Consider the following 13,132-nt stretch of genomic DNA (forward strand, 5'->3'; position numbering starts at 1 on the left):
ATAAGTGGTGGCTGACTCATGGTAGTAGAGAATAAGGGATGGCCAGCAGAAAGAGAGATAGCTAAAAAGAGAAACAGAAGGATGGAGATTGCCAGTAATCTTCTAACATGAAAGTCTGAACACTACAACAAAGCCAACAGCTGAAACAAGCCAAAGAAAAAGAAAGAATGTACCTTTTTTTTTTTTATACAGAAAACTTTCCTACCAGCAGATGGCGACACAGAAGGTCGCTGAGACTGGATCCAGAAAAAAAAACTTCACAGTCTGAAGACAGTCAGGAAGCTGTATATTGCCCATCCCACAGCAGCCCACTGACACTCTTAGGTGATCCTGGGACAAGCAGAACTCGCCCCCAGACTCCTTCTGTTGTTCATGGGCAAATCAAATCACTTTGACCAGAACCAAAATGGCGCCGGGAGCTTCCATCTGCCAGTGCTCATGTGCGGACTGGACACAGCCCTATGACATAATCGGAAACACCCTAGGCTGGTAAATATGGTGCTGAGCGGCCGCCCCACGCCTATAGGGATACCCTGACACCTACTGCACGGTGCGGCCCATTCCTCATTCACCCGGAACCTACCTAAAGCCAAAAAAGAAGGGAGAAGAGCAGGAGCTGAATAAAACAGGTAAAGTCATAGCCTAACAGACAAGGAAGCCCCTAGAAAAGGAAATGACAGGCTGCCCCCCCCCCCCCCCCCCAAAGCTCCGGAACAAAGTCATGCTGAATGGCAAATTTAGTTCCTAAAGAGGAAACACTGCCGGGACCCATCAAAACCACACAGACGAGGGTCTCTCAGGCTTATTAGCAGCCCAAGAATTGAGACTACACACTGGGAGAGGCTTTAACCCAGCCGGATACTGCTCAGCGACAGGGTGAGGGACATAAAATTCCTTAGTTCATCACTGGTGCGTGGAGGTATGAGGAAAACAGGAAGAATAGGATGGTGGCCAACCAGGTCTTCATTTATGCTATTCACTGGTCCTGAGGGAGTGGTTAAGAGGCGGAGCTCTATCACTAGTATGCTGCCATGTTGACATCAGGAAAACAGTTTTTTTTTTGCTAGAAAATTACTTAGAACCCCAAACATTACATATTGTTTTTTCTAACACCCTAGAGAAGTAAATGGCGGTCATTGCAATACTTTTTTTCACACAGTATTTGCGCAGCTTTTTTGGGAAAAAAATCACTTTTTTTGAAAAAAATAAATAAGACAACAGTAAAATTATCCCATTTTTATAATATTGTGAATGATAACATTACACCAAGTATGTTGACACCCAACATGTCATGCTTCAAAATTTGCGCCCGCTCGTGGAATGACTACTAAACTTTTACCCTTAAAAATCTCCACAGGCGTTGTTTAAAAAATTCTACAGGTTGCATGTTTTAAGTTACAGAGGAGGTCTAGGGCTAGAATTAGTGATCTCACTCTACCGATCGCGGCGATACCTCACATGTGTAGTTTGAATACCCTTTTCATATGCGGGCGCTACTCCTGTATGCGTTCGCTTCTGCGCGCGAGCTCGTCAGGACAGGGGACGATAAAAAAAAAAAAAGAATGTATAATTCATTATTTTACCTTTTTTTTTTTTTACACTGTTTTAAAAAAACTAAACTTTTATTCCTATTACAAGGAATGTAAACATCCCTTATAATAGAGAAAAAGCATGACAGGGCCTCTTAAATATGAAATCTGGGGTCAAAAAAAATTGTAATTTCAAAAAAATATTTAAATAAAATTGGCCCTTTAAGAGTTGTGGGCGGAAGTGAAGTTTTGACGTCGCTTATGCCCAGCAATTGTATGGAGATGGGTGAGAGCCATCTTCCCCTCACTCGTCTTCATACCTGACAGGAGACAACACGTGACCGCCTCCGCTGCTGCCAACGGCTCCAGTAAGCGGTGGAGGGCACCGGATAGCAGTGGGAGGGGGGAACCTCCCCCACCACCGATAAAAGTGATCTCGCAGCGAATCTGCCACAGAGACCACATTTATCTTGTAGCAGACCGCCCACTGAAGACAAGGATACCGGGGTTATGGCAGCTAGCCTCCTTCAAGCAGCCGAAGTAAAACTGCAGGGGGCGGATAGATAGATAGGTAGATCAAACTGTTGAACCACTACATACTGACTGCCCATTGGTAGGTGTTAAAATTAAAACAAAAAGTTGTTGGTGTCATAAGACATGATAAATTGAAATAAAAAAGGAATGCCCAAGAAATTTGCTATAGGCAGAAAAATGATAATAGTGAGTTTCAATTTAAATTGGATGAAAACCTCGGAAATGAACATCTCTTAATTGCTAGCTTTTGGTCTGTTCAATCAATAGAGTTACATAGTGTGTAAGGTTGATTTCAGACACCAGTCCATCTGGTCCAACCTCTGTTAGTGAGTGTGTATATGATTAACCACTTTCAGACCGGACCATTTTGCTGGTCAATGACCAGAGGTCTTTTTACAATTTGGCACTGCGCTGCTTTAACTGGTAATTGCGCGGTCATGCAATGTTGTACCCAAACAAAATTTGCGTCCTTTTATTCCCACAAATAGAGCTTTCTTTTGATGGTATTTGATTGCCTCTGCGATTTTTATTTTTTGTGATATAAACGTAAAAAGACCGTAAATTTTGAAAAAAAATTATATTTTCTACTTTTTGTTATTAGAAAAATCCAATAAACTCAATTTTAGTCATACATTTAGGCCAAAATGTATTCAGCCACATGTCTTTGGTAAAAAAAAAAGTCAATAACTGTATATTTATTGGTTTGCGCAAAAGTTGTCACATCTACAAACTAAGGTACGTTTTCTGGAATTTACGCAGCTTTTAGTTTACGACTGCCTATCTCATTTCTCGAGGTGCTAAAATGGCAGGGCAGAACAAAACCCCCCAAATGACCCCATTTTGGAAAGTAGACCCCCTAAGGAAATTGATAAGTGGCATGTTGAGCCCATTGAATATTTTATTTTTTTGCCTCAAGCGATTGAATAATGACAAAAAAAATAAAAATATTTTTTTTTTTTTTACACAAAGTTGTCACTAAATGATATATTGCTCACACATGCTATGGGCATATGTGAAATGACACCCCAAAATAAATTCTGCTGCTTCTCCTGAGTACGGGGATACTACATATGTGGGACTTTTTGGGAGCCTAGCCGCGTACGGGGCCCCGAAAACCAAGCACCGCCTTCAGGCTTTCTAAGGGCGTACATTTTTGATTTCACTTCTCACTACCTATTACAGTTTTGAAGGCCATAAAATGCCAAGATGGCACAAAACCCCCACAAATGACCCCATTTTAGAAAGTAGACACCCCAAGCTATTTGCTGAGAGGCATGTTGAGTCCATGGAATATTTTATATTTTGCCACAAGTTGCGGGAAAATTACAAACTTTTTTTTTTTTTTTTTTTTTTCACAAAGTTGTCACTAAATGATATATTGCTCGCGCATGCCATGGGCATATGTGAAATGACACCCCAAAATAAATTCTGCTGCTTCTCCTGAGTACGGGGATACCACATATGTGGGACTTTTTGGGAGCCTAGCCCCGAAAACCAAGCACCGCCTTCAGACTTTCTAAGGGCGTTACAGTTTTGAAGGCCATAAAATGCCAAGATGGCACAAACCCCCCCCCAAATGACCCCATTTTGGAAAGTAGACACCCCTAAATTTAGGGATACACTAGTGAGACTAGGTAATAAATGGCGGGTGCCCTGAAACTATAAAAAAATAACTAACCAACCAGCGTCACCTGTAACAGTTATATGGTGATCACTGTTGAAAGGGTTAACTAGGGGGCAATCAGGGGGCTTTATGCGGTAGTATATGGGGGTCCCTGGCGCTATAAAAAGCTGCGGCGAACCTAAATACCTACCTGCCTAACTAGCGCCACCTGTGACACTAATACAGCGATCAGAAAAACGATTGCTTATTAGGCTGGGTTCACACTGGAGCGATGCAGGAACGCCACGAATGCGCGGCGGGTTCCCGCATCGCATGCCTCCCGGCGGCAGTTCACACTGCCCTATGCGAACTGCTGGGAGTGTCAGTGAAATGTTAATGACACCCCCAGATCAGTTCGCATATCGCAGTGCGATCTGCAAACTCGGATCGCATGGTGTGAACACCCATGCGATCCGATTCTGCTGCGGACCAAAAAAAGGGTCCCGTGCGAGTTTGCAGCGGGTGCGGCGGGTGCGACACGAATTCAGCCATACTATCTGTATAGCTGAACTCGAATCGCACAGAGATCGGATGTGATTTGCACTGCAGTGCGGTGCGAATCACATCCGTTCTCATAAACCGCTGCAATGTGAACCCAGCCTTAGTGACACTGGCGACGGGGGGTGATCACGGGGTTAAACCTTTATTGGGGGGGTTAGGGGGGTACCTTAGAACTAAAGGGGGCTAACCCTAACTGCCCTAACAGTTATTACAGTCACAAATGACACCCGCCGGGTGATCAGGGGGTTAAACCTTTATTAGGTAATAAATGGCGGGTGCCCTGAAACTATAAAAAAAGAACTAACCAACCAGCGTCACCTGTAACAGTTATATGGTGATCACTGGTGAAAGGGTTAACTAGGGGGCAATCAGGGGGCTTTATGCGGTAGTATATGGGGGTCCCTGGCGCTATAAAAAGCTGCGGCGAACCTAAATACCTACCTGCCTAACTAGCGTCACCTGTGACACTAATACGGCGATCAGAAAAACTATCGCTTATTAGGCTGGGTTCACACTGGAGCGATGCGGGAACGCCATGAATCCGCGGCGGGTTCCCGCATCACATGCCTCCCGGCGGCAGTTCACACTGCCCTATGCGAACTGCTGGGAGTGTCAGTGAAATGTTAATGACACCCCAGATCAGTTCGCATATCGCAGTGCGATCTGCAAACTCGGATCGCATGGTGTGAACACCCATGCGATCCGATTCTGCTGCGGACCAAAAAAAGGGTCCCGTGCGAATTTGCGGCGGGTGCGGCGGGTGCGTCGCGAATTCAGCCATACTATCTGTATGGCTGAACTCGAATCGCACAGAGATCGGATGTGATTTGCACTGCAGTGCGGTGCGAATCACATTCGTTCTCATAAACCGCTGCAATGTGAACCCAGCCTTAGTGACACTGGCGACGGGGGGTGATCACGGGGTTAAACCTTTATTGGGGGGGTTAGGGGGGTACATTAGAACTAAAGGGGGCTAACCCTAACTGCCCTAACAGTTATTACAGTCACAAATGACACCAATGCAAAAAAAAAAAAATGCAATTGGTGTCACTGTGACTGGGGGGGCAGGGGTAATTGGGGGGTGATCGGGGGGTAAAGGGGGGGTGTGAGTGTGCCTGGCATGTTCTACTGTGTAGTGTCGTGTTGGTGAAACTCACCGATCCTCTCTCCTCGGTGCCGGAACGAAAAATACCGACACGGAGGAGAGATTACATCACTTCCTCTCCTGTGTTTACATTACAGGAGAGGAAGTGATGTCACGGAGCATTTCCATTCGTCGGGAGCGATCGCGAGGGGGTGGCCATGAATGAATGGCCGCCCCCTCATCCCGGATCGCTCCCGAACGAATACCGACCGCCGCAGGCACCGGGGGGGGGGGCCCAATCGGGCCCCCCACCGCGGGAAGGCAGGGACGTATATATACGCCCATATGCCTGCCCGTGCCATTCTGTCGATGTATATCATCGTGCGGCGGTCGGCAAGTGGTTAAAATGATTGTAAGGTACAAGGTCGTTTACTTTCATGCATTCTATGATTACTGTCAATCACAGCCAGTGGGCCAATGAGGAGAGAATGGGGCGGGGTCGAGTCGCAACTGTAGGTAAATGTAAACACAGAGCAGTGACTTGGGAGTGAGCCTGTTTGGGTGCCCCTATGGGGGAACTTGGCAGAAGGAAGGGGCCAGGAGCGCCAACAAGGGATCCAAGAAGAGGAGGATCAGGGGGCTGCTTTGTGCAAATCCACTGCAAGGAGCAGGTAAGTATAACATGTTTGTTATAAAAAAAAAAATAATCTGGCTTTACTATCACTTTAAGTCACTACCATGTCCTATATTCCCAAATTCCTATATATTGTGATTGTGATACCCATTTGAAAGTTTTTTGAAAATATCAACACTCAAACATCCTTAGCACTGTTCCCCCTTCCCCCCCCAAACTCATTGAGTGGCTGTGTGTCTTTCTAAGTGACCTGGGATTAAATACTTTCCTCCCAATGCTAGAATCACCATTTAGATATTTGTAGAGATGGGCCAAACACCCCTTGGTTTGGATCGTGCCTGAACTCTGTGAAGACGAAGATGGAGAAGAAGAAGAAAACTGAAGGAAGAAAGAAGATGGAAGAAGAAGCGCAAAGAAGAAGAAATTAATAAAGGACTTGTCAAAAATCATCATGTCAACCTTTTTGACACTTTTTTTGTGAAATGATAGGGGTACATTTGTACCCCATTACCAATTCACACAGGGGGGCCGGGATCTGGGGGTCCCCTTGTTAAAGGGGGCCTCCAGATTCTGATAAGCCCCCCCCGCCCACATATCTCCACAACCACCGTGCAAGAGTTGTGGGGATGAGGTCCTTCTCCCCATCAACTTGGGAACAAGGTGCTTTGGGGGGCCATTACCCCAAATCACTCTCCCAATATTGAGGGCATGTGGCCTGGTATGGTTCAGGAGGGGGGCCGCTCTCTCATCCCCCCTCTTTTCCTGCGGTCTGCCAGGTGACGTGCTCGGATAAAGGTCTGGTTTGGATTTTTGATTCCCAAGAATATAGGTTAGGATTGCGGTGCTGTATTATACATCACAGCCTTATGATTAATGGTGCCCGTTTTTCTAATGGGATCAGTGCAAGCGATCATATTGCTCGCAAGTAATTAACAAAATAAGGGGGAGGGATCTTGTACGGCTGCTCTCCTTAACCACTTACAGACCGGACCATTTTGCTGGCTTTAGACCAGACCTCTTTTTGCCATTTGGCACTGCGTCGCTTTAACTGACAATTGTGCGGTCGTGCGACGTGGCTCCCAAACAAATGTGACATCCTTTTTTTTTCCCACAAATAGAGCTTTCTTTTGGTGTTATTTGATCACCTCTGTGGTTTTTATTTTTTTGCGCTATAAACAAAAATTGAATGCCAATTTTGAAAAAAAACGCATTTTTTTTTACTTTTTGTTATAATAAATATCCCCCAAAAATATAAAAAAAAAACTTTTTTCCCTCAGTTTAGGCTGATACATATTCTTCTACATATTTTTGGTAAAAAAAAAAAAAATCGCAATAAGCGATTATTGATTGGTTTGCGCAAGGTTATAGCATTTACAAAATAGGGGATAGTTTTATGTCATTTTTATTATTTTATTTTTTTTACTAGTAATGGCAGCAATCAGCGATTTTTATTGTGACTGCTACATTATGGTGGACACATCGGACATTTTTGACACATTTTTGGGACCATTGTCATTTATACAGCAATCAGTGCTATACAAATGCAGTGATTCCTGTGTAAATGACACTGACAGTGAAGGGGTTAACCAGGGGGTGGCAGTGTAGGGGTTAAGTGTTCCTAGGGGTGTGTAACTAACTGTTGGGGGCTGGGCTTTGTTTTAGTGAACACTGATCTCTGCTCCAATTACATGGAGCAGAGATCAGCGTCACTTATTGCTAGGCAGAACGGGGAGATGCTGTTTACAACGGCATCTCCCTGTTCAGCCGCCCCGGCAGACGAGTGCACCGCCGGCGGCACGCACGCGATGGCAGGGCGGCATTTAAAAATGGACGTACCTGTACGCCAACATGCCTGCCCATGCCATTCTGCCGACGTACAGCGGCGTGCGACGGTCGGGAAGTGGTTAAATGATGTGAGGTGTACCAAGATGGCACCACCTCAGATGACAACCTATGACGAAATGCATAAGTCTGAGCTATGCACATCATTTCCGGTCATACGAGGCTCCAGCTGTTGGAACGCACGCCGACCAAAAGCATTCGGTTTTTAAATAGCAGAACTGTTTTTTTTAACTCTACCCATCCGCACACGGGACTATACATGTTCTGTGTTCATTTATTTTATTTTATTTGGTTTCAATTTGAATAAATATTGTCAAACCTGAATCACACTATTGGAGCCCATCCACTTTCTATATCCACTTTGCACCGGAGGGACGTCCTGGGACGTCCTTGACTTTCCATGGTTATATCTGAAGCTACAGAAATCATTCAGATATCAGCTTTTTCAGACAACGATTCCCTACACCATAAGAATGTTCATAGCGGCTGTTCCACCGCTTGATCGTTCTTACGGGTGGCGGGAGGGGACGCCTCCTCCCTCCCGCCACCCTCCGGTGCTTCTAGCGACTCGCCACTTCCATCTGTAAGTCAGATAGAGTATCCGCTAGCCTCGGATGGTGATCATAGAGATGGTCACCGGAGTCTCTATGATTGGGCACGATGTTATGACATCACGCCCAGCCTCTGCATTAAAAAAAAAACGGTGCCGTCTCAGCTGGGAAGGCGTGATTGTTTTTTTTGTTTTTTTTTATTTTAGGCGTCCCAGCCTAGAGGTGAGATGTGGGGTCTTATTGACCCCATATCTCACTGTAAAGAGATCATGCCATATTCATATTACAATGGATGTTTACATTCCTTGTAATTGGAATAAAAGTGATCACTCATTTTTATTTTTTTAGTGTCAAACAAAAAAAAAGTAAAATTAACAATAATAAAAAATGTAAAAAAATTAAATCGCCCCTGTCCCCATGAGCTTGTATGCAGAAGGGAACGCATACCTAAGTTCAACCCACATATGAAAACAGTGTTCAAACCACACATGTGAGTAGGGATGAGCTTCGTGTTCGAGTCGAACGTACGTTCGACTCGAACATTGGCTGTTCGTCCGTTCGGCGAAATCCGAACACTTTGGTCCGTTCGCGTCAAATTCGCGTGGCGCTCACGGCCCACAATGCACTGCGATGGCGCAGTGCATTGCTGGCTCATGATTGGCCAAGCATGCACTGTGACCCCGCATGCTTGGCCAATCGCAGCGCCAGCAGAGAGGAGAGCCATGATTGGCCACAGGCAGGATGCCTGTGGCCAATCATAGCTCAGGCTGTGTAGTGCACGCCCCACACTATATAAGGCCACCATTGCAGCGGCCTCGTGTAGTGTGTTGGCGTCTGAAGCAGTGGGTGTTCTGTGTACCTTCAACACAGTATACACCGATCGTTTTCGGCTGATTTTCTATCTTGCTGTTGTGTAGTGGTTATTGTCTGCGTGCCCTGACCGCAGTATACACCACTATATTTACCTCACCTATATAGCTAGTGATCTATCTTTAATAATAGAGCTTGCAGTCAGTAGTGTTAGGAGATAGTACGTGCTGTCTGCGTGCTCTGTACCCAGTACATACCGCTATATCCACCTACATAGTTGTTCTCTATTTGAACCCAATTGCCATCTGCAGGAGTTATTGGAAGTTGTTTGTGCCTCCAGCACAGCACAGTATACATCTGTATATACCCCTTTATCTCTGCTGTTTTCTGGTTATTGTCTGCGTGCCCTGACCGCAGTATACACCGCGATATTCACCTCACCTATATAGCTAGTGATCTATCTTTAATAATAGAGCTTGCAATCAGTAGTGTTAGGAGATAGTGCGTGCTGTCTGCGTGCTCTGTACCCAGTACATACCGCTATATCCACCTACATAGCTCTTCTCTATTTGAGCCCACTTGCCATCTGCAGGAATTATTGGAAGTTGTGTGTGCCTCCAGCACAGCACAGTATACATCTCTATATACCCCTTTATCTCTGGTGTTCTATAAAAAAGGCATCTGCAGGAGTTAGTGGGTGTTGTGTGCCTCCAGCACAATATAAACTACCCAACTGATGTTTTACCCAACTCCCTTCAGGCCATTACCATGTCTGGAAGGCCAGCAAGGAGAGGCGGACAGGCGCGAGCCGATAAAAGAGGGCAAGCAGGCTCTGTCTAGAGACAACAGTGCTGGTCGTGGACGCGGTGCATTGTCATCAGCACGTGGCCATGGGACATGCTTGTCCTTCTTTTCGGCAGCTGGACATGTTGAACCGCAACATGCCAACGACTTGGTAGAGTGGATGACCAAGCCCTCTTCATCCTCCTCATCCTCTCTCACCCAGTCTCAGGGTAGTAGCAAAGCAGCTGCCAGCGCATCGTCTTCCCTCCTCTCAATGTCATCATCAGTGACTCCTTCCCTAGACCCACCACGTCCTCCTGAGGAGTCTCCTGAACTCTTTGAGCACAGTGTTGGGTACATGCTCCAGGAGGATGCCCAGTGTTTTGTGGGCTCTGATGATGACACTCAGTTAGAGGAAGGCAGTAGCGTGAGCGCAGAGAGAGGGGATGCTCAAGAAGGACAGCAATCTGGCAGTCATGTTCCACAAGCTGCAGCATACTGCCAGGTTTGCTACAGCGATGAAGAGGGAGGGGATGATGAGGGCACTGACTCCACGTGGGTGCCTGGAAGGAGGGAGGAGGAGGAGGAGGAGGAGGAGGAGGAGGCACATGTCCAACGAGGCAGGATGCCCTCCGGGGGCCAGCTTAGGGGCAGCACACCGACTGAATCACACCGCAGAGCTCCGCCTGTGCAGAGCGCTGCCTCTGCGCGTTATTCTAAAAGTTCTTTGGTGTGGGCCTTTTTTGAGACGAGTGCATCAGATCGCACCGCTGCTATTTGCAACATATGTCTCAAGCGTATCTCACGTGGCCAAAACATCAGCCGTTCGGGCACCACATGCTTGACCAGACATATGTTGACCTGCCATGCAGCTCGTTGGCAAGCGTACCTCAAAGACCCACACCAAAGAACAAAGCGGACCTCTCCTTGCTCCTCATCAGCTGGCATCTCCAACCCCACTAGACCTTCAGTCCTCTCTGAAACCTGCTCTGAGAGGAATGAAGGTGTAGAATTAGGTGTGTCACAGCCAAGTGCTTCCGGGAACTCTGCTAGCGGTACACCCACGTCCGATTATAGCAGGCAAATGTCCCTGCCCCAGCTGCTGGACCGGCGGAAGAAGTTTACTCCCAGCCATCCACATGCCCAGCGGTTGAATGCTAGCTTGGCTAAATTGCTAGCACTTCAACTGCTGCCTTTTCAGTTGGTAGACTCGGCCCCGTTCCGTGAGTTTGTACAATGTGCGGTTCCTCAGTGGCAGGTCCCCAAACGCCACTTTTTCTCACGGAAGGCGATTCCGGCTCTCTACCGACATGTGGAAGGCAATGTCCTTGCCTCGCTGGACAGGGTGGTCAGCGGTAAGGTGCATATTACCACTGACTCATGGTCCAGCAGGCATGGACAGGGACGTTACCTGTCTTTCACGGCCCATTGGGTCACTCTTCTGGCTGCTGGGAAGGATGCAGGACAAGTTGCAGTAGTGTTGGAGGTTGTTCCACCACCACGCCTCCAAAATGCTACTATTGGTTGTGACACACCTCTCTCCTCCACCCCCTCCTCTTCTTCTTCCTCCATGGCCTCTTCCAGTGCTCTGTCCTCAGAACCAGCGGTGCTCCGTAGGCGTTCCAGGGGCTACGCAAGTACGCAGGCAAAACAATGCCATGCCATGCTTGCGCTGGTTTGTTTGGGGGACAGGAGCCACACTGGGGTGGATGTTTTGTCAGCTCTGCAGGGGCAGGCCGAGAGGTGGTTGACGCCACGCCAGCTTAAGCCAGGAATGGTGGTTTGTGACAATGGCACCAACCTCCTCTCCGCCCTCCGACAGGGACAACTGACCCATGTGCCCTGTGTAGCTCACGTCCTTAACCTGGTGGTGCAGCGGTTCTTGGGCAGGTACCCCGGCTTACAGGATGTCCTGAAGCAGGCCAGAAAAGTCTGTGTGCATTTCCGCCGATCATTTAATGCATGTGCTCGGCTGGCTGAGCTCCAAAAGGAGTTGAACCTGCCCAAGAACCGCCTTATATGTGACATGCCCACCAGATGGAACTCAACATTGGCCATGCTGCAGCGGCTGCACACGCAGCAGAGGGCCATCAATGAGTACCTGTGCAACTACGGCACCAGGACAGGGTCAGGGGAGCTCGGTTTTTTCTCACCACGCCAGTGGGGCATGATCAGGGATGCATGCACTGTCCTGTCACTGTTTGAGGAGGCCACAAGGATGGTGAGCAGTGACAGTGCATGCATCAGTGACACTGTACCTCTTGTCCACCTGTTGGAGCATACGCTGCGTGGAATAATGGACAGGGCACTTGCGGCAGAACAGAGGCAGGAAGAGGAGGACTTCCTTGCCTCTCAAGGCCCCCTTTATCCAGACAGTGTTCCTGCTGTGCCACCCATCACACAGGAAGAGGATGAGGAGGAGGAAGAGGAGGAGGAGGATGATTGTGTCAGCATGGAGGTGGAGGCTGGCACTCAGCATCAGCATCAGCAGCAGCAGCAGCAGTCTTGCAGGGATGATTTACAGTCCCAAGAAACACGTGGACTTGTACGTGGCTGGGAGGAGGTAGCTGTGGATCATGTTGCCCTTAGTGACCCAGAGGACTCCGGACCGAATGCCTCAGCTAACCTACGCTGCATGGCCTACCTGATCCTGCAAAGCCTGCGGAAGGATCCTCGTATTCTTCGGATCAAGGAGAGGGACCATTACTGGCTGGCCACTCTCCTTGATCCACGGTACAAGGGTAAGGTTGCCGACCTTATCTTGCCATCGCAGAGGGAGCAGAGGATGAGACATCTCCGGGAGGCCTTGCAGAAAGGTCTGTGCAATGCGTTCCCAGAGACTTAGAGGTTACAAACTCCTGGTCCTGGACAACGTGTTGCTGAGGCATCGGTCAGAAGGAGCGGTGGAGAAGGTGGCCGTCTGACTGATGCTTTCAGACAATTTTTTAGTCCGCAGCCCCAAGGTATGATTGGTTCCAGCACCCATCGCCAGGGTCTGATTTACATGGTGCAGGAATACCTAGGGGCAAGGTCAGACTTGGACACCTTTCCCACCGAAAATCCTCTGGCTTACAGGGTCTTGAGGATGGATCACTGGCCAGAGCTTGCACAGTATGCAATTGAGCTACTGGCCTGTCCTGCATCCAGCGTTCTTTCGGAACGCACCTTCAGTGCTGCTGGTGGCTTTGTTACCGATCACAG

This window comes from Lithobates pipiens, unplaced genomic scaffold (assembly GCF_037356315.1).
Source record: "Lithobates pipiens isolate NorthernLeopardFrog02 unplaced genomic scaffold, aLitPip1_a1.2 Scaffold_3, whole genome shotgun sequence".
NCBI classification, from domain to species: domain Eukaryota; kingdom Metazoa; phylum Chordata; class Amphibia; order Anura; family Ranidae; genus Lithobates; species Lithobates pipiens.